At 37.2% G+C, this 20,384-nt stretch overlaps 1 long non-coding RNA gene across 1 annotated transcript; it reads left to right on the top strand.

The window, feature by feature from the left end:
- The first annotated feature begins 13,651 nt into the window (after window positions 1-13,651).
- On the top strand, window positions 13,652-19,947 carry LOC134141316 (uncharacterized). Its single transcript, XR_009958587.1, has 3 exons — window positions 13,652-13,740; window positions 13,826-13,891; window positions 19,801-19,947. It is a non-coding gene; the product is annotated as an uncharacterized LOC134141316 (long non-coding RNA).
- Window positions 19,948-20,384: the final 437 nt, after the last annotated feature.

Raw genomic sequence — 20,384 nt, 5'->3', positions numbered from 1 at the left:
CTTTTGACCAACAACTGAATGGTTTGGCAAAAGTCCTTCAGTTCTTCAGAAACAGAAGACAAACACTGAATTTGAACAAAAATACACTTCCATTTTTTGGTCAAGTCACAGTCTTTTCAGGGATGAAACTACGTCCAACCTAAATGAAGTCCATTACAGAATTTCCATAACTCACATCTATCTGACTGGCTTACTGGTTCTCTGGCCTTTTAAAATCTTGGAGGTAATGTTAAACATGCAACCAAACTTTTGGTAACTTACTTAAACTGATTTGCTGAAGACAAGTGATTGTCAGTTGCCATGAAAAATGTTAGTATTCTTCTGTAAAGTCTAGTACTTACCCCATAACACATGATAGTTTTGACTCACAGACATAGGTGGACTTAACTGATGGTGGCCTTCAGCTATTTGTTCCATTGCTCTTTGCTTCCCACGATAGGAAAACCTGAATTGTCTATCCAGCCACTTCTAAACTGTTCCATTATATGACCTTATTAGAATAAAACCAGGACTACATCTGCTTATGCTATAGAATATGGTGATCTGTGAACATTTTTGCACACAGTTCAACTGCCCCTGCTGTGGAGGTGAGAGTCTTTGGCAGAGGCACGTCATGGGCATTGAGAAGTCTTCCACTTCCAAGCTGAATCCGAATGTGCTGAATCCCACTGAGTCACTGCTGGATGTTACCAGCTTCCTTAATTTCTATTCAAGAAATTAATGGCATATTGTTTATGAATTTCAACAGAGCATTCCTCAAAATACTTGGGATGTGAATGATACTGCTCTGTGACAGGCAATGATGATAGTCATTCTTAGACTATTTGCAACATATACTGGCAGAAATCCTTCAGTATTTCAAAAAACAGTGGACAAATGCTGTACTTAAATTTTTGCTATTCAGTTGCTGATCCAAAGTGAAGTAGACCACCAGATCATCCTCATTTAAAACATATGAGATACGTAACTAGATTGTTGCAATTCAGACTGCATCAGTATCTGAAGCTAAATATAAGTCAGATCTAAACTGTTTTAAGTGTGCTTTTTACAGGAGGTTTCCAACCTCGTAATCTAAAAATATCCATCCATAATTAAGTTTTTCTAATTAGACTAAACACAGTTTTTGCCTCAGTTTTTTTTTAGTGATAAGAAAACACAGTCAGGAGTGGATCATCACCTTGTAATCTGCCCTGAACAAAGCAGTAGTGTGTAGTTATTTGTCTCTCCAAACTAATCAAGTTGCTCCAGTCCTCCATCAGAAAACATTTAAGTCCTGTTAAGTGCAATTAGCTTAGCAAATGATTGGTGAAAGTGGATCAGTGTCCTTTGTTGCAGTGGTTCTGTAAAGCCTGCTTTACCTCTTCTATCTGTAGGATTAACTTCAACAGAGAAATATGGTATACTCTTTATGCTCTCTTACTTCTCCATACAGAGCTTCTACAGGCCTTAAAGGATGGCTAAATAATTGACAGACAAAACATTGAGACATCCAAGAAGTGGCTGGATCTTAACAAGTTTCCCATAGTTAAGTAGACAGGCTAGGAATAGGAAAAGCCACATCTCCCACTGCCCATCCTCAAGTCCTGAAGAGAAGAGTTATCCCACTGTTCATTTACATAGTAAATGAGGTTCCGAATCTCTCTTTAATCAAAGTTTAGAATCACATAGTTTATTTGGAAATAAAAAGAGAACTGAGGGTCTGATTGATCCCATATGCATACTAGGAAGTAAATAACACACTGCAAAGCTACAAAACACCTTCTGGTTTCTCTTCAACTACAATACTAGGCAAGTTGTGCACTTGATTAGCATTCCAGCCTACAAAAGGCCCACTAACCCCCCATAAGTTATGTAATGATTATTTTTAGGTATTTTGTGAAATAAATTATTTTCTATTAATGAAACTGGAACAATTCTAAACACCTTCATATGTTAGCCAGCTAAAAATATTTTATCAAAGGAACCACAAAACTTATCTCTAATATTCAGGACTTCATCATTATTTCTTCAGTAGAACATGTCATTTCCAATAATTCCATATTCAATGAATGTACTATTAGCTTTCATAATAAAAATGAACATATTCGGAATTAAGTTGTAATTCTACTGTGTTCTTTAGAATTTGGTTAAAAATGGACTATTTTAGAGGGCTTTATTGTTCATGTTATATTAGCTTAGTTTTCCCATCTTGTAAGAACTTATCATATATATATATATATGATATATATATCATATATATAATATTCAGATGTTTAAGTCATGGGGATTAGTCTTCTGTGATCACATTATAAGCAAGCTTACTCACATTTACAGACAGAGATAGGAAAAGCAGCTGTAGCCACTCCCAGTGCCACTCCACGTGGTCTGGCCCAGCCCAGCAATGGGGGTTATGGCTTCAGTAGGAGGAATAGCTGAGCGAAATGCGTATCCTTCAGCAGTCTCAGTTTGAGACTGAGCCTGATCCTTTCAGAGCTAAAACCAGAAGCAGCTTTCACTAATATACCCATCTGTGGAATGAGATAGCTGAAGCAGAGTATACCATTTGCATTAAACCATCTCTAGGGACTGTAAGTCCCAGGAGAGCACATGCATGTGAATTGGCTCTCTCTCTCAAGACTGAGTTTTTACAGGCAACCTGGGGAAAACTTTATCACAACAGCGCCACATCTATAAATTACTGTCACTGTTAATGAGAGCAGATAAATACCAGTTACCCAATTCAAAGCCCTGTTTCCAGCCTCTGTTTCTCTTTTGATTCCCCCACATCTCCAAATTCTTGTCAGCATCAGTGTAGGAATGTCTCCCTCTAAGTGATGCTATGTTCAGAGTGATTCTTTCTTGCTGCTCTCCTGACAGCTTTTTTTGCTGTCTGCAGCTGGCTCTCTTTCCCTCTGCTCTGGAATCATTTTCTGGATTACCACTTTTCTTGCTGCATGGAGCTCGTACTCTCATTCCATTAGAGTGTGCCAATTAAATGCACCTAGGACCATGAGTCAGATACATTCGGCAGTATGCAGTTCCAATATTGCCTCATGAATCAGATATGTCCTCCTGGATCATAATAGTAAGAAACTTAACTGAATAAATTTTTAATTTGGAATTCTCTTTCTAATCTAATTTTCAGAAGATCACCTTTAAAAATTCAAATATGTGACTTGTGTTATTTACTTTATGGTATAAGTTTGCTTCTCTCCCATAAATAGTCCTGTTAATTTCATTGGAATTAGTTGCATAAAACAAGCTGGTTTAGCTCAAATCCTCTTTTCTGTGGGTCTCTAACTTTTAATTAAATTCTTGTGAAGTTTTTTAATAGGTATGAACATGAAAGATGAGTATGAGTTATTGAAGAACCTTGTGCAAGATCAGTGAGCTAGGAGATAAATTTTGAATTGAACAGGAAGAACTTCTTGATGCGATAGGTTCAACTCAGGAACAAATTTTTGGGGAACGTTTCTCAGAGGACTGAGTAAAGCTCAGCTATTTGAGATTTCTAAAAGTAGTCTCAGTGCTAGAGTCTGAGATTGCATGGGTCTGAGCAGTTAAGGTAGCACATTCTTGAAGTATAGTTCGAGCATAGTCTCTGATTTCTATTGAATGCTACCTACTCTCCTCTTAGTTTCCAGCTAATTAATTTTACTAAAATAAAGGTTAAAAAAATGTTTTCCACGCTGTTTTCTTTGTTTTGTCTTAGTTATGAAATTGATCTATTTGCTAAAATGGTGTTGCATCCAGGTATCGAGGAGATATGGACTACATTATTCCAAAATGAAAAGGCAGTGGCTTTCTGAGTTACCGTTCCAAAATGTGGTTTGCATTACAAAGAAAATTAACTGTTTTGGGAGTAGGTAGCCCAGGAGGCCTATTCTATTTTTAATTTTGATTACTTGTTTTATGTAAGGGGCTCCTTTCTCGAAATAACTACTTAGTTAGATTTCAACTCACATCTAACATTTGTGGACCTTATTCCCTTTACTTTTTCTGGTGAGATTAGTGCTCTACTGTAATTCCTGGAGTTACATGGGTGTGAAATCAATCTGAGAGAGAAGAATCATGTCACAGGAGCTAAAGAAAGGAAAATGCCTAAATCCCAATGAAATCCTATGAGAGTTAAGCCTTAGCCTTTGCTCCTGCTATTTTTTCTTGTCTTTTATTCTTTCAGAAAGGAATTCATGGCCCTTTGGTGGATATGAAACAACAGGATTCAGATGTGACCTCTGGCTCATAAACTGATGATTACCGCAGTTTGGGAAGATGTGCAGAGAAAGGATCATTACGTACCTGCTGGTTCTTGTACTCTTTATGTAAATATCTAGTAGTTTTGCTTTAATTGCTATGATGTCCACTAACTATATAACAATGTTGTTCAAGGCTTCTGTGACCAGTTTGCTAGTTTTTATGATAAAAAACTTTGATAGCAATCTAAAACCAGAATAGAAATCAGTAGAAGATGTAAAATTCACAACCAGTAATTTCGCTTCAGGGGTACTAACTAGAGGATGGAAAACTGTGTGAAACCCTTAGGCAAGTTTTTCCCTAGGTAATTTTGCAGGGCAGGAGAAGAAAGAATGCAATATACAAAACTGTTCAGATCTCTTATCTTGCAGATATCCCACATGGTTCCACATGGATCTTGGGGATGTTTTCTTTGGGGCCCTGTGTACAGAGACAGGGCCCTATAACCAGATTTGAGTAAATCTGTATCTGAGACATTCTATTTTCTAAGTAAATAATAAATGAACAACTGAGTTACTATTTTTTAAAAGACAGATTTTCCTTACATTGAAGATCTTAGCACTGGGCCTATTAGCACTCCTGCAGGGCTGATGGAGGCTGTACATATCCCTTTGGACTCCATTGCTTATCCTATGCATGGATGTTTCCACACTGTCCTAGGTGGGCTGAGGGATTGAATGAACAACTCTCTCCACAGTTCCTCTCCCACAGAACTGGAATAATTAGTGTAAGTGATGCTTTACACTGCTTCTGTTGGGCAAAAGAGTCACTACCACATATCTAACTCTTCTGTTCTGCCCCCTCTGAGACCATCTCTTTCCTTCACTATTCTCTCCAAAACATTATTTTTCCCTTCAAGGACTGAATCATGGCACCCTGCCTATGTCCTTGTTAAGATCTCAGCTAGAAAAATGCCTTTGCTTAAGAAAATAACATCATGAGAAAGGCCATGGCAACACAAACACTTATTTTGCCAGAACACATTTATACTGGATGGGTGGGTAGTTCAGATGGCCATGAACACTTAATAAAGCTCATTTTTTCTAGTAATTCCCCAGGGCACTTTTTTTCCGCTTTAAACTATTATAAAGAGACAGTCATTTTAGTGGAAACTTCCAGACTTAAAACAAATACGATTACCTTCTTTTCATAATTTTTTCCTGTCACCTCAGCAATTTAGGGAAGACAATTTCTAGTCTAAAAAAATTGGATCTTACTAGGCCTTTCCAACTCTTCATTTTTTTTTTAATTATTTTTATATCCAAAACCCTAATAACAGTCTGTAACACATTTACATTCCTGCATTCTTGCCCTTGTTTTGTTGGGTACACAGTATTCCTTCTTTTTCCTTTTTTTCCTCTCCCTTTGGTAACATAATCATTCCTCATTTTTCCAGATTTGGACAAACAGAAATGTTTTCAGTCTGCAGTTAGCACTTAAACAACAACAACAAAAGGCCTGTGGCCTTCTGGCATGCATTTAAAACATCAAACTGAATGCAGAAGGAAGCAACATGAAATCTAGGACGAGGAAGTCAAAGCTGTCTAAGAATTTCATAGGTTCAGAGAATTTAAAGCTGGAAGGAATGACCAGGTCTCATACTTTGACTCTTATTTGTCAAGGCCAATACATTTTATCTATTTATCCCTATACTGGGACCCACAACTGTGATCAACTAAAGTATTACTTCCAGAAAAGCACACAGTTTTGATATGGGAATATCAAGTGATAGAAAATCAGCTATGTCCCCTGGCACTGGTTAATCATTCACACTGATAGAAAGCACACCTAATGTCTCATTTGAATTTACTGACTTCAGCTTACAGCCCTTGGTTCTCATTTCTCTCCTCTTTCTATTGCTTTTAAGAGACCTTATATCCTTGATAATATCACATAGAGAAACTATTTGTGAACTCATCCAGACACCCTTGATCTGTTTTTGGACAAACTAAACACATCGTGCTCTTAACAGCTGCAGTTATATGAGTTACCTGTGCTGATCTAATACCTCACTGCCTCTCCACAGAGGAGGTGGCCTTGTTTCCTCCTTTTTTCTTACTGTCAGCCACATGTTCTTACTCTTTCACTTGTTCCAGGTTTGCCACTTGTCTGCAAGTTGAGGGCAGAGAGAGAGGAACTCTGCTGTACTGAGGCAGGAGGGAAGAACTCAGCTGTACTGTGTAACTATGCCATAAGACTTCTACCACATGTATATTTTCTGCAGCTTTGAAATAGTGCTTACAGATCTATTCTATACTTTCTCCAGGTTTTCAATAATGGGTTTAAAATGTTAGTAGCAAATTCCATGAAATATTCCAACACAGATGTCACCCGCTATCCTTATATACCTGCTTTCAGATCACTGGTGAGAGCCATCAGTTACACTGGGCCCAACACTGGATGCTGTGGAATGCTGCCTAAAATATCCTCATTTGCTAATGACCTCCTTGCTGACAACTGCTCTCTGAGATCTGCCATTTAGCTGGTTCTTCAGATACTCAGCACAAGTCCTATTTATATCACATAATAGCAGTTTACACTTCACAGATACTGATCAGATATCTTACAAAAGATTTTGTGCTACTACATCTCCATAGTTATGTACATTAAACCTGAATTTGAAATCTTATTTGTTTGAAACTATTTTACATAAAGCATTATTGGCTTTCTCATCAATCTGCTCAAGTTGCACCTATATGTGCTCTCCAACTGCTGTGCTGGTTTTCATTCCACTTGTCTCAGTAGCACTAAGCTTTTCTTGACAGATTGCATCATTTCCTCTTCTACCAGCCTCTCTGAAACATTTACTAGACAGGTTCTCTATTCCCCCTTCCCAGCAACAGACCCCACAGCTAACCAGTCTCTGGCTTTCAAAACCCAAGGCAGCCCCAAGGCTTAAAACATTCTCTCCAAAGCTATGATTGAATTGAGATGCTCTTGGGTTTACGCTTCACACTTTACAAAGTGCCTAGCAGGTATACAAACTGTAACATATTGCATGCATTTTCAAAATATTATTGCTTTTCATATGGATAACCCCCAAAATATGCAGATTTAGGCAAAACTGGTAAATTAAAATGTGTATTTTTGACACGATTTCCTCACCATCCTAAATTACTTTTTACGAATAGATGCCCTTTCATCTGGAGTTATTTAGAACTCCTCTCCAGCCATAGGGTCTCTCCTGTCTATCTTACTTCCTCTGATCATTGTTGACACTGCAGCTAACTCAGACTTCCCATCCCATGTTATTCAGCCCCATTCACCACAAAATCCTTTTATTTCTTTCTCTGGTATCTTTAGGTTGTTGAGGATTTTTCACTTTCTATACCCATGTACAGCACCTGTCTTCTTTGGTTTTATTGAAGTTTAATTCTTCTGCAGAAACACTTATAGTAAAAGGTTCACTAACCTCCTTAATATACTAGTTGTTTGGTCAAACTATAAGATGAGAACAAAGGAATCACCATTATTCCTAATGTCAGCTACAAAGACTTTTTCTTTCTTTCTTTTTTTTTAACAAATGTGGATACATGTTCAAACACAAGCATTAGTAGTACAGCAGTATCACCTGAACACCAAAAAAGGCAAAAGTTTTATTCTGTAGATAATGTCCCCACAATTATCACAAGAAATTTTAACTATTTTTTGATCAGTGTAATCTTTATCAGCTTGTGAATTATGAAAATAAAAGTAGTCAAACTTCCATAAAATCACTTAGCTCCTGATCCTGTAAGTATGTGCAAAACCTATTCATGACTTGTGTGGGAAGCGTGCAGATTAGGGAGTACATCACCTCAGACACTACCTCAGGAGAGGTCTGATACAGGTAGCTCTGCTTCCCTATTCTGTGCTTATTGGCTCTTGTTGAGACTGAGCCTTGTTTATTCTATGCTTATGGCATATGTAAGCCTGGACACAACAAACATTTCCTTCAGTCTATCACAGCATTTAATTCTGCTAGAATCTGGAAATGCCTGCCACTGAGAGGAAAACAACAGCAAGTTGCTTTGTACTATTCAAAATAGAGGGAAAAGGAGTTCTTTTAAAAGATACTCAGACTGAAATGTGAGAGAACTTGGCTTTGACCTATTGTAAGTAAATGAAGCAAGTAACGAAAGGGTTGGCAGAACAAACATGGGTATGCAATGGAGGAAATACAGCCTTGGCATTGGGAATGCCTGTGTGACCTACAAGAGTGATGTGCAAAGTCATTCTGCAGAGAAGGTCAAATTCCATGTTTAATGACTGCTTGTCTAAATTTAGAACTATATGATACACTTAATCTACAGCAAGATGCACACTGATATCAATGGGATACTGGCATTAAGTTCAAGACTCTCCTTTTGCACTGTGGTAACTAACTTAGGCTTATTATCACGATTGCTTCTCAGCTGGGGTAACATTCCCATCTTGGTTGTCTCTGTTGTTTCTGCACTTTTGTTTTCTTCTTTCCAGTTTTCCTTTTGCTGCTATTTTCTTTCTGACCCCTCTTATGTCTTTTCTTCCCTTCCCATGAAGTTTTTCTGTCTGTAATAACTCCTACTTCCATTCATGCTTAATTCTAATTGCCTCCAATCAAAAATATTTGATAATCATTGTCAGTCATGCCATTAGATTTTAGAAATAACTGTTCAGAGACAGTTAACATCATTCAGAATACTATTTCAAGCTGCCTATTTGTAGAGTCCTGGAGAAAACGCTGTAAAAATTTACAATGAGTTCATGTTTAGAATATTATAATGGATTTTTTTTCTCCCCAGAGAAAGGGATGGGTGTAACCACTGCAGCATAAGCTATTCCACAATAACTGCTCTTTTATGCCTCCTTGCAACTTTTAGAATAGTTCAGAATTAGCTTATGGCATGAGAGCTGTGTCAGTCAATTTCCTTGTGCAGAAAAAAGCTTTTGTAAAAAGGACAGCTCAGCACATGGTCTATTTTAATGTAAGTTTAAAATCTGCAGAAACTATGTATATCATGGGTTTATGCAGTACATCAGCTGGGGAAAGGGAGAAGACTGCACAAACTTAAATAGGTCTTTTCACATCTCTGTTTTCTAAGATCCCCATTGTTGGCTCTTCTCTGTCCCTAATTGTTGTATTATGATCTTTCTGGCCTCCAGCTCTTTGTTCTAATGATTAAACTAGACTAACATTTAACATTTTTTGAGGTCGTAATGACAATATGATAGTCCCTTTGAAGGGATTCAGTAAACAGAATACAGCAGTAATGCGTTGTGATATCATCAGAATCTTAATGTTGTCTTTTGGCAACGTAATCACTGAAAAAATACTAAGTGTTTTTAAAAACTGTAAATATCTAGAGGGCAGAAGAACCATCAGTAATAAGTAGAGTAGTTTTATAAAGCACAAAACTCACACACTTTCCTTTCTTGAGTGCATTGGGTGATACTAAATGGAGTACAGCTATTGAGTGATTCCTTTAAAGAGTAGCATTCTTCCTAAGTAGTCTTTTGTATCTAAAATGGCCATTCAGAAGTAGCTTCCCAAATAAATAATATAATTCTGCCTCACTCTGAGATGCCTGGTAAGCAATTGATTTTTACTGGTCACTGTTGGTCACACGGGATTCAACTCCTGAGAGTGATTCACTTCAGCATTCTGAGGCACCTGAGATCAGAAGAACCATCTTTTGGCAGTATTTGCTTCTTTCCCCGGACTATAAGGAAATCCTAGAAAACCAGCTTAGATTTAGAAAACCACCTTTCTAAATATCTGAAGTTAGGTCAGAAAAGTTCCCATGCTCAAAACCTCTTGTACATTTGGATTACACATGTGCTAGATGTAATGATGAACATTAGGATGCAAGTGAATCACCACGTGCTGCCCCAGAAAATCATAGTATCAGACTAGATTTGGATAAAAATATAAAAAAGTGCAGAATTGTGAATGGCAACATTCAGAACACTGCTAGATTTAGATCTTAGTGCCAGGGCCTCAATTCTGCAAATGTTTATGCCCATGCTTGAATTTTCGCATATGATTAGTCCTATTGACTTCATTTTGGCAAGGTTTGCCTTTGTGAGAGCAGTTAGGGGTGTAGAAGTCGGGCAATTTTGAATTTGTTGGGTCAGAGTCTTGAATACCCTTGACAAACATGTAGAAGATGCAGGAGAAATATGCTAATAAAATTTGCCAATGCTTCTAAGCAGTATTGTTACGAAAGTGTGAGGATAGCGAAATAATAAGAACAGCCTTTCCACAGAGCTTTTTAAGTAGAAGTGTCAAATACTTTATAAACATCAGTTCAGCCTCACATTACTGTAAATATAATTATATAATGAACTGCAGCTTACTGATTAGAAAATTGGCCTATAGGTAAATGAGTGATTAGTGCAAGATTACTTGTGGAAGAGGTATGGCAGCAAGTACGAATGACAGTCTGTGTGGAAACTATTGTCTGACTGACATGAGAGCTGCATTGTGGAACCAGAGCTTGAACTGTGAGATTGACCTGTATATCTGCAGCATGGTCTATGACAAACCACAGCTTCTGTGGGTTGACTGAGGTTAAAACACAGTAACTGAAGGCTAGCTCTAGGTATAGGCAAAACAGGCAAACAACTGGGGTCAATGAAGCTGTCAACACTAGAACTCCCATTTGGGCATACTGGGACACTAGAAAGCCAGGCTGGCAACCGCTACTGAGAGACTGAGTGCAATATGTGGGTCAGTGACTTCTGCTGTGGGACCAGGGAAGAGGTGCTTTGTGTCAGAAATATCCGTTGCTGCTCCCGGTGTGATTCCTTTTGTCCTCTGACCTTACGTCTCTCAGGGCAGCAAAAGCTGCCTGGTTGGCTCAGCCATGGTCCCAGCTCTGCCTTGACCCCAGGCCTTTCTCCACAGGGGAGCAAAATTCAGTTTTGTCCACTTTTTAAGTAGCCATTAGCTGATCTGTGCTCATGTTGTTATGTTACATTACAAGGAGAACAAAGCCAATCTGTTTGGTCAATAACTATAAAAATAATCTTTTTTTTTCTCTCGAAGTTCTCCACAGAGGCAGAAAATAACAATGTGAACAGGCAGCACAGGAAAAAAACCTGGATTACAAATGCTGAGAAATTACATCTAAGGTCACCATGAGAAATGATGGGGAAAAAATTAGTGTAAATTATGTGTGTCTGTCTGTCTGTGTTTGTGTATATACTAATAATATTGTAATAATACGAAAGTATGTTAGGCTAAATATCAGAGAAAACTTTTTGAATATTTTGGAACAGTGTCTCAGTAATAGAAATCTCTCCACACAGAATTTTAACACTGCAAATTCTAGTACTAACAACTGCATAGTTTATAAGAAATAAGAACTGTAAAAGATTAAAATGAAAGAGTATGAGATCTTTTTCCTCTATGACCCTTGTGATTGCATCAAAATCTTGCTCTGGTGCTTAGAAAGGGGATCTAAAGCAGAACGTACACAAAACTGAACATTTTCAGTTTAAACACTAGGTGGCTCTATTGTTTTTTTATACAGCATTCCTGAAGCTTGCACCAGTTTTGAATAGTAAATAGATACAATTCAGAGAGATACACCTCATTTATAGTCATAAGAGACTATGTAATTTTTTACAGAAGAGCATCTTTTGTGAATGATCATCAAGATTTACTTCAGCTTTTGACCAAATTGGAATTGATAGCCATTGCCAGGGCACAAAGGCAAAGGCTTTCAGCATTTCTCCTAAGTGGTATAGAACATTCACAGTTAATTCTGCCCACAGGATGTCTGTGCTGTAACTAGGGATTGGAAAAATGATGAGGTCTGGCTCCAAGTATGGAGGAAGTTGGCAAAAATGTTTTTAGGCTGTTGATGGGCTCTTACTGAACCACTTTGCACTGTTCTGTTTTGCTGGCGCACATGAGAAAAAATCTCTATCCTTTTTGTCTTGGGCTGGTTGCTAGTAACTCAAAGCACTAAGGTAGCTATGGATTCATCAGTCATGCAAACACCCCTTCCAACAATGCTGCAAGATGCAGGAAGTTGTCCTGAGGGATTACACTCAGATTCCACTCTTCCAAAGGGATTATTCCAGAGTTAGCTGAGCTGGCTGGCAGCTAGAGAACTTTTTTTAAAAACTGAAGGATCCAAAATCAGTCCCAGTTTGGGGAGAAATGTGTTCCACACTACAAAGCAGCAAAATTAATGACTAATTTCATTTTGGACTATGAAGAAAATATATACTTCTTTTAGGTGGTATTGGAGATCTACAGTCCTTTCTTCTCTAATCTTTAGCCATAATTAGCATACTTCCTTACGCAGAAAAAAACTGGATACTTTTTTTTTCTTCTCAGTATCTCTGCACCTGCCGTCATGGTCATGGCCTTAATAGTTACATTTTTAAAACTTTCTCTCATTCTTCCCTCATGCACGCTTGTAGAAATCATTAGTGGAGAATTCCTTGTAGATTATTTTGGCAATCAATGGTAGCTATATTCTGTATGAACAGATTCAGTACATTCTGAGTCATAAAAGCTTACCTGGGGGCAGCAAAGTCTTATATATATGCTACTTTACCAAAAATAAATTTTTAGTTCAAGATTATAAAATGAATGTTTACATATAGGAAATATATCCTTTCCATATTATTTTGGGGTGACAAATACATAACACTTTAAAACTTGAAGGAAGACAAAACTGAAATGAAATGTTGAAGACATGTCAATGCAGCAGTCATTTTTTCACTATTTGCTTGAAAATAGTTTAATTCTTCAATTATTTTTGTTTTGCAAAAAAAATGGTTGTCAAAACTCAGAAACTTATTATCAGGGAAGCAATAAGTTTGACAGCTTTTTTTTCCTTCTGTTTTTGTCTTGACCTGAGAAGACTGACAATTCCTCTATTCTCTGCTTAGTCCCACTGGATCCTACAGGGGAGGACAAGTCATTCAATCGTCTGACTAGTCAGTCAGGCCCGCTGTCATTTCATACTTTATTTCATCTTCTCTATTCCCTATTGGCTGCCTGAGTCTCAATGTGATTTTTCCACATCTGTTTCAGCTGCTTACTGTAGAAATTATTTTTTCCAGCTGCCTGATCTAGCAAAGAGCTATATTATGTACAGAGACCCTCCCTGGAGTTCCTTTTATCTCTCCATGGCAACATAATACATTTCAGTGAGGTGATCTGTGGCACATCCCTTTAGCTCAATAATGCATTACTTCTGTCTATTTAAGCATTGGTTAGAGGATATCTTTACTTGTGGCAGACATGCGCTTACTTGGCTGTCGTATCAACCAGCAAAAGCTAAGAGATGTGCCATATGTGGTTACACAGCTTTTGGATCAAATCTGGCTCACATCCCACTGGCTCACAGCTCACAAAAAAGCTGTAGAATGAGCTCACTACCATAAGATGTTACAGACACCAAAATAGACATAGCTAAAAATGGAACTGGACTTATGCTTAGAAGACATATTGACCATTGGTGACAATCAGTTAGGACAGTCCATATATCACCTCCAGTTCATGAAGATCATAATGCAGCACAGGTGGGGCACAGCAGAGAAAGGATTACTCTATTTCACACCATCTACCTAACTGTCTACTAATATATCTATTTGATTTTCCTTTAAGGCATGTCTGGGCATTAGCAACAAACGAAAAGAGGAAAGGGACATGAAGGTGTATGACCACAAATGTGTAAGTACTGGAACAAAACTCTAAGCAGAAAACCCCTCCACATCAATCCTTGAAGGTATTCAATGAATTACAGGCCCTTCAAGGAGGAAAAGGGCTAAAAGAAAGGGGGGAAAATGAGAAGAAACAACTGAGAGGCAATAAATGGAAAAAAAGGGAGGGATGTGAGAGTTGCAGGATCCAGAGAGTAGAGAGGGAACTGAGTGGGCCATTGCAGCATCTACTGTTCTGTGAAAATATCTCGGGAGGTAGTGGATACCACCTGATGATGCTCCACCTGGACACATGAGAGGACACGCAGACAGAAACAGGCCCCACAGCCCCTGGGATCTCTCCTAGTGTCTGCTAGAGACAGAACGCTGGGCTACAGGGCTCTTTCTTCTCACTGTTATGGCAAGTTGTACATTCTTAAGTGAAATGGAAATCTATCTTTGCACATGGACATGGGAAGCAGGTCCTCTGCTTTTGAAAGCAACTGAAATAAAAAGCTTGAAATACAAAGAATTTAATTTCCCTTTGCCCCTATTGGATTAAATTCATTCTGTACAAGAACTACGAATCAGGAAAATCTTTCTTCGACCTTCAGAAAAGAGCACAAATGTGACTGAGATGTATATACTGCCTTTTTGAACAGAAGTGAATTTCTTCCAGATTATGGAAGAGATAAGAATTTCATGAAATTGCCTGACTGAAAAAAAATACAGTAGCAAACAAATCATAGAGTCAGTTTGGAATCTGAGATACATATATAATAAAGTAAATGCTGCTTTCCCCTCCTTTTAATTCATATGGACTAATGTTATGAATAAATAAATCTAGAATAGGAATGAACTGTGTTATGTAAGGTGAAATCTGCATTCCTTGCTTAACTGCTGTTTATGTAATATCAGCAAGGTCACAACCGGTAAGGGAGAAAGACAGCTACCAACACGGCAACTGTGAGCAGTAGGTGGTGCACCAGACCTCTCAATCGTTGCATTCAGAGGCTGAGCAAAAAAAACGCAACAGCTGGCAAAATAAAGCTAGATGCATGGCACATCCTGGTATTTGAAAATGGTAGACTTACATTTCTCTCTTGGTAAATCACATTTACAATAAATAAAACATATTATTTTCCATTATCTATAGGATAGAAAAATGATGTAAACTTTTATAAGCTGTAAATTGCCACACCCAATATTTTAGATGAACTTTATGGAAAGAAGACAGAGCCTTATTTAGCTATTTGGCATATAAGCCTAGGCATAGCCATATCATTTTTCAGCTCAGGTAGTGTGGATTTAAAATAAGGATTTATTTTAAGGATATATTTTGGGGGGTGAAACTTTAAGTTTCTGTTATGCAAATAAAAATTTGGGGGGCTAGATTTCTTAAGAACAATGTCTGCTTATTTTGGTTGTAAACAGCTGTTAAGAATCCCCTTGCACAAATGAATCCCTGGCTTTATAGGCTGCAAAACTTCACTCATCTCTGTAAAAGCAGGAAATAAAGGGAAGACTGGGGGCATTCTGGAAAGAGGGAAAGCTGCAGTTCAGCAGCACCTAACCCCAGTTTTGCATAAAGCTGTATAAGGTTCACGGAGATTATGTCTGTACTGTATCTTGCAGTTCCCAGTTTCTTTGGGCACAGCTATGTGTACCACCTGCATCCCACAGAATGAAGTTTCAGATTTAAGAATGAAAATTTCAGAATGAAATTTAAGAATGAAATTTGCGATTTCAATGACAAAATAATCTGGATGCAAAACATATTGAAAGATCATCATCAAACTTCAACAGTCATCTACAATAGTACAAATGCAGAACTGAGTATCACTTACTGAAACTATCTGCACTTCTACTGCAAACATATGTCAACCAATTTTAAATATGTATTTCAATACTGTTTCTTGCAGAAATCAAATAATTCAGAATATTCATTATTTTAGAGGTTTCCAAACTAGAGCACAGAGTTTGTTCTCCTTTGTGAGTCATAATTACACCATTGCATTATTTATCATGCACTGGCAATGCCTAATTTATGACAGTTGCTTGCTGAATATTTTATTTTATGTGCATGCTGACTGAATAAAATTCGTCCTAAAACAAAGCTGAGTAAAATGGCATACTACAGCAGAGCAGCAATTAGAAAAGATTTCATCTGGATATCAGATAGTACAATATAACAAATATGAAATATAACTTCCAGAAAATCCTGCTCTTTATGAGATTAAAGATCATTCAGCCCCACATACAGATTTGTCTTATATAGCCAAAACTCTCCTTCTTAAAATAAATGAAAATTTTGAATTATTTATAATTTCAAAGCAAGGCACTCTCTCTTAAGGATAAATAATTGCAAAGTCCAAGCTAAGTAGGTTTAAAATAAACTAGTTTTAAACTAGCATTTTCACTGTGCTGTTGCGACAAGGTGAAGTGGTTAGTAGATGCCAGCAAAAAATTTGCCAACTGGTTGAGAAAGAAAGCTTTTCAAATATCTGAATGACAGCTTACAATTCCCAACACACCAAGGTATCCCATCTTTCCTGTAAAACTTTCTTGTGCAACAAACTATTAGGATATATTCCATTTATAAAATCACAGAAAACTTCTGTTATATTATTTCAGACTGAGATCTTTAGTACAGTACAGATACAACACTATTCCATTTTTAAAGTAGTGATTCAACATCCACATGCTTTTGTGATTTCCCTAGTTCTTACTTCCAGTTTAGTTTTTCAGTGTCAGATTTACACTTGAATACTAGATGTATTTTATAATAATATCCTACAGAACAATTATATTTGCAGGTATTCTTTCTGAAAAGAGAGTTTCATTTGATTGGAATAAATGAGAAACAGGATTTCAAAACAGCTATAAGATCCAATATCAGCACAAGTCATTTTCAAAAGACTGAAGTTGCCTAAATGTTTTTCCAATACTTACCTTTATCAAAGTCACATTTTACATATGCCTAAATGTTTCCTGTATGTACATACTCCTAACACCACTACCATTCAAAATAGAATTTATCAAAAATTGGCCTGATCAACTGTCCTCCTCTTTGTTACCTCTTAGAATACTTTCTATAATGGCTTAGAGCAGTCTCCAAAACATAGAGAATTTGCTACTTATATTTAGAGTAGGAACCAAATTTTAGATCTAGGAATCCAGCTTAACTCAACAGGGAAAGATCCAATCATCTGTATTCAGAGCTCTTAGCTGAGTCCACTTCAAATATAGGACTGCGTACCCATATATCCCATTAATTTTCTACAAAATCCTTCTTCTTTCGAAAGTAATGGATAAGAAACATAATGCCTTTTGATTCACTGGCTTTGTAAAACATACACACAATTTGCTTTGTATCATCTCAGTCACTTAGTGGGTTCATGTTCTTCCTTTTTGGAGTCACTATGATTTTCATCCATTGTTTTGTTTAAAATGTTGATCACTCTTCCCTCACAGTAGAGAGTATTTGATAATGCAGTTCAATTACATTTCACATTTAGCACAAACATCCTGTCTAGCTTTTGGAAACTACTGGTTTTAATCATGCTTTTGGTGTTGGAATATCAGTTACTCTTCAGTAGGTAAATGTAATTGTGCCTAGCATACTGCACTGATTAAAGATCAGAAAAGCATGTGATAAGTCTAGTATTGTTTGGATGTCACTAATGGGTCCACTGTAGACAGAAATATTTCATTTGATCCATTAGATGTTTTGTTGTCAGGAATATCACAGTCGATAATAAGAATCTATTAAAAATTTAAAATCCATTAGCTTTTAATGCAGTGTTGGAATGAAAGCAGCATGTTTATAACAATTGAAACAATTTGAAGTGATAATAAGAAAACTTTTCCTAATTTTCATGAATGCACATTCCAGGTTTAGTCATCTTCCAGATAATATTTTTCTGTTTCTAAAAACAAATATTAATAATATAAATGTATAGTCAGAATTTTCTTTATGTTATCTCATTTTTCATTGGATGTTGATTTGCAAGCAAATCTTTAAAAAATTTTACTGAATTCCTTTTTGTCACAATGCCAGACTGATTGTGAAAGAGCAGTCCAAATATCATCTACACTGGAAATAATCTTGAATTTACCACTGCCACCAAAAGATTAATCTCTAAAGTAGAACTTAAAGCAGATTGAAGGCATAACAGAAATACAGCATTTAAGGAATATAAAGAAATGTATCCAGTTGTAACTGTGTTGTAAAAGGTGGCGATATCTTGTTAAATTCAAAACATGAAAAGAAATAAATTTTTACACAGTGCAAAAGTTACCTGTGAGAGCTATCACTACACAGAAAGCAGTGAACCAAAAACACTAGACGTTTTCAGAAAGTGTTTACATTTTATATCAGGAATCAGAATATTTAAAATCAATCTGGAGATGCAATATTTTTAAGAAGATGTATCAAATCATTAACTAACCACTGACTAGATTGGCAAAAAGGCTCCTTTATGGGCCAAATAGAGTTTGACAAGGTGCTACTTGACATCCTTGGGATGATCTTTGCCTGAATAGAAAGCTCAGTGCTTTATGTTTTGCAAGTGTTAACAGAGATGTTCAACAGCATTTGCTGTTGCAAAGATGCTGTTTCATAGTTGCCAGCTTAAAATAGGACATAAAACTAGTCATACTAGTCCAATATATGTTCTGAACACAGTTTGTGTAACTACTGATCATAGTAATTGCTTCTGCAAAATGTGAGAGGCTTTGGAGCATCATCTTGTCAATTTATTACCATGACCCTATTCCTACAATGCATGTACTTGTTTTGCAATAGTCTCATTTGCTCAATGCTCAAGTTGCTACAGTTGTGCTTACTAGGCTATGATCTCAGCTTGCCTTTAAACCTTTCCAGCTCTTTGGCTTGATATGAAGGAAAGCTCATGTAAATAGTTCCATGATCATTTAGAACAGGTGGCCCAGGTTTTTATAGATTTGTATTTAATTGCTAATAGAGGCTTTTGTTTTTTAAGGCATTTTTAAGGTCTTCCTTCCATGTGAATCCTCAGCTGTTCAGACTGCAGCCTTTTATTCACTTGGGGCATACAGCAGTGCTTGTTTTCGTGAAAGAAAACTGTAGAAACTCAGTTACCTTTGAGACTCTTATTCTTTTGTCATGGTTGGCAGAAAGACAGCAAAAGTATGAGAGGGAGCTACCACAAGTTCTTATGTCCAGAGGTTAGAACTGAGATGCATGAAGTGCAGAAGCAAGACTCATTTGCCACGCTGACACCAAGACTCCAAGAATCCATGAGATTCCTGAGTCCAACCGACAGGGCACAGTTATGATTAGGGGGCCATCAAAAAGCCCATAGCGTAAGGCAAACTCTGGGATGGGAAGCCAGCAAGCTTGGGCAAGTTAAGGGAGGCAACTGGGAAAAAGACAAGGGGAATAGGAGAGAAGAAGCAGGATTAACATGTCAGCAGTCAATGAGTGTACTGAATGTCCAGGAACAACAGGTGTCCTTTCCTCATATATCATGTGGGCAGGGCAAGCATGAGTCAGACTTACAGACACTTACAGTATGTAGTTTCCTGGGTGGCAGATGGTTTGTCTGGGTGTAGCCTGACAGCAGCTGACAAAGGCATTCAGAGTTACTGTGGGAGAAACATACACATGGCATAAGCCTTTTATTCCAAACTAAGAGAAAAGTCTGGTTTTCTAGTATCATTATTTTAAAGTCAATCCTATGTTTTTGCATGACTGATTCATTTTCAGATGCCTGGGGTTGATAGTTCTGTGTCTTATACAATAATTGTGGCCCTAGTTCTTAGGTTTTTTTACTTATTCTTTTATAAGTCCCGTAGCACATTAAGGTGACCATCTGATACTAGTCAGAACATCTGGTCTTCTTTCCAACTCAAACTTTTATAGTCATCTAATTTCTTTTATTTCTATTTCTTCACCAGCTGTGTGATACAAAGGAATTTCTGAAGCTGAAAAAAACCTTGAGATTTACCAATGGAGCATTTCTTCATTTACAAAGTTGCAAGTACAAATAGGACACAGCCCACTGGCCACAGAAGTATCCAATGCCTCTCATGTTCTGGGAGATACATTTTTACTGTCTTTGTTCTTTTACACAAGGGCCCTCCTTCTTCAGTTTCTACATCCCCAGCGCTTCCCCGTACTGTAAACACACTTTTGTATTTAAATACCTTAGGATTAGACTCCAGGTATTGTGACCCAAATTTACCATAAACGTCCTTAAACCTTTTGGATTCAGGTGCAGCAATCTCTCAAACTAAGGTCAGATTATTTTACACGTTAAGGACCTAATTTCTGCTGAGTCATTCTTATTTTGACTGGAAGAATTATCTTTTAGAAGCAATTTCTTTATCCTTGCAAAGAAGTTTGCCTCAGATATGGGACTGTCTAGAACACACAGGAAATGTGGGTGCGCATATATCCTGTAATGGTATTAGATTCTTAGCAGTTATTTGTATTGGGATAGTTACTTGGTAAGTTTATTTTTATAATTGCTTTTTGCAAT

This window comes from Rhea pennata, chromosome 5 (assembly GCF_028389875.1).
Source record: "Rhea pennata isolate bPtePen1 chromosome 5, bPtePen1.pri, whole genome shotgun sequence".
Classification (NCBI taxonomy): Eukaryota; Metazoa; Chordata; class Aves; order Rheiformes; family Rheidae; genus Rhea; species Rhea pennata.
Note: the sequence above shows the minus strand (reverse complement) of the source record. Positions and strands in the feature narration are given on the sequence as shown.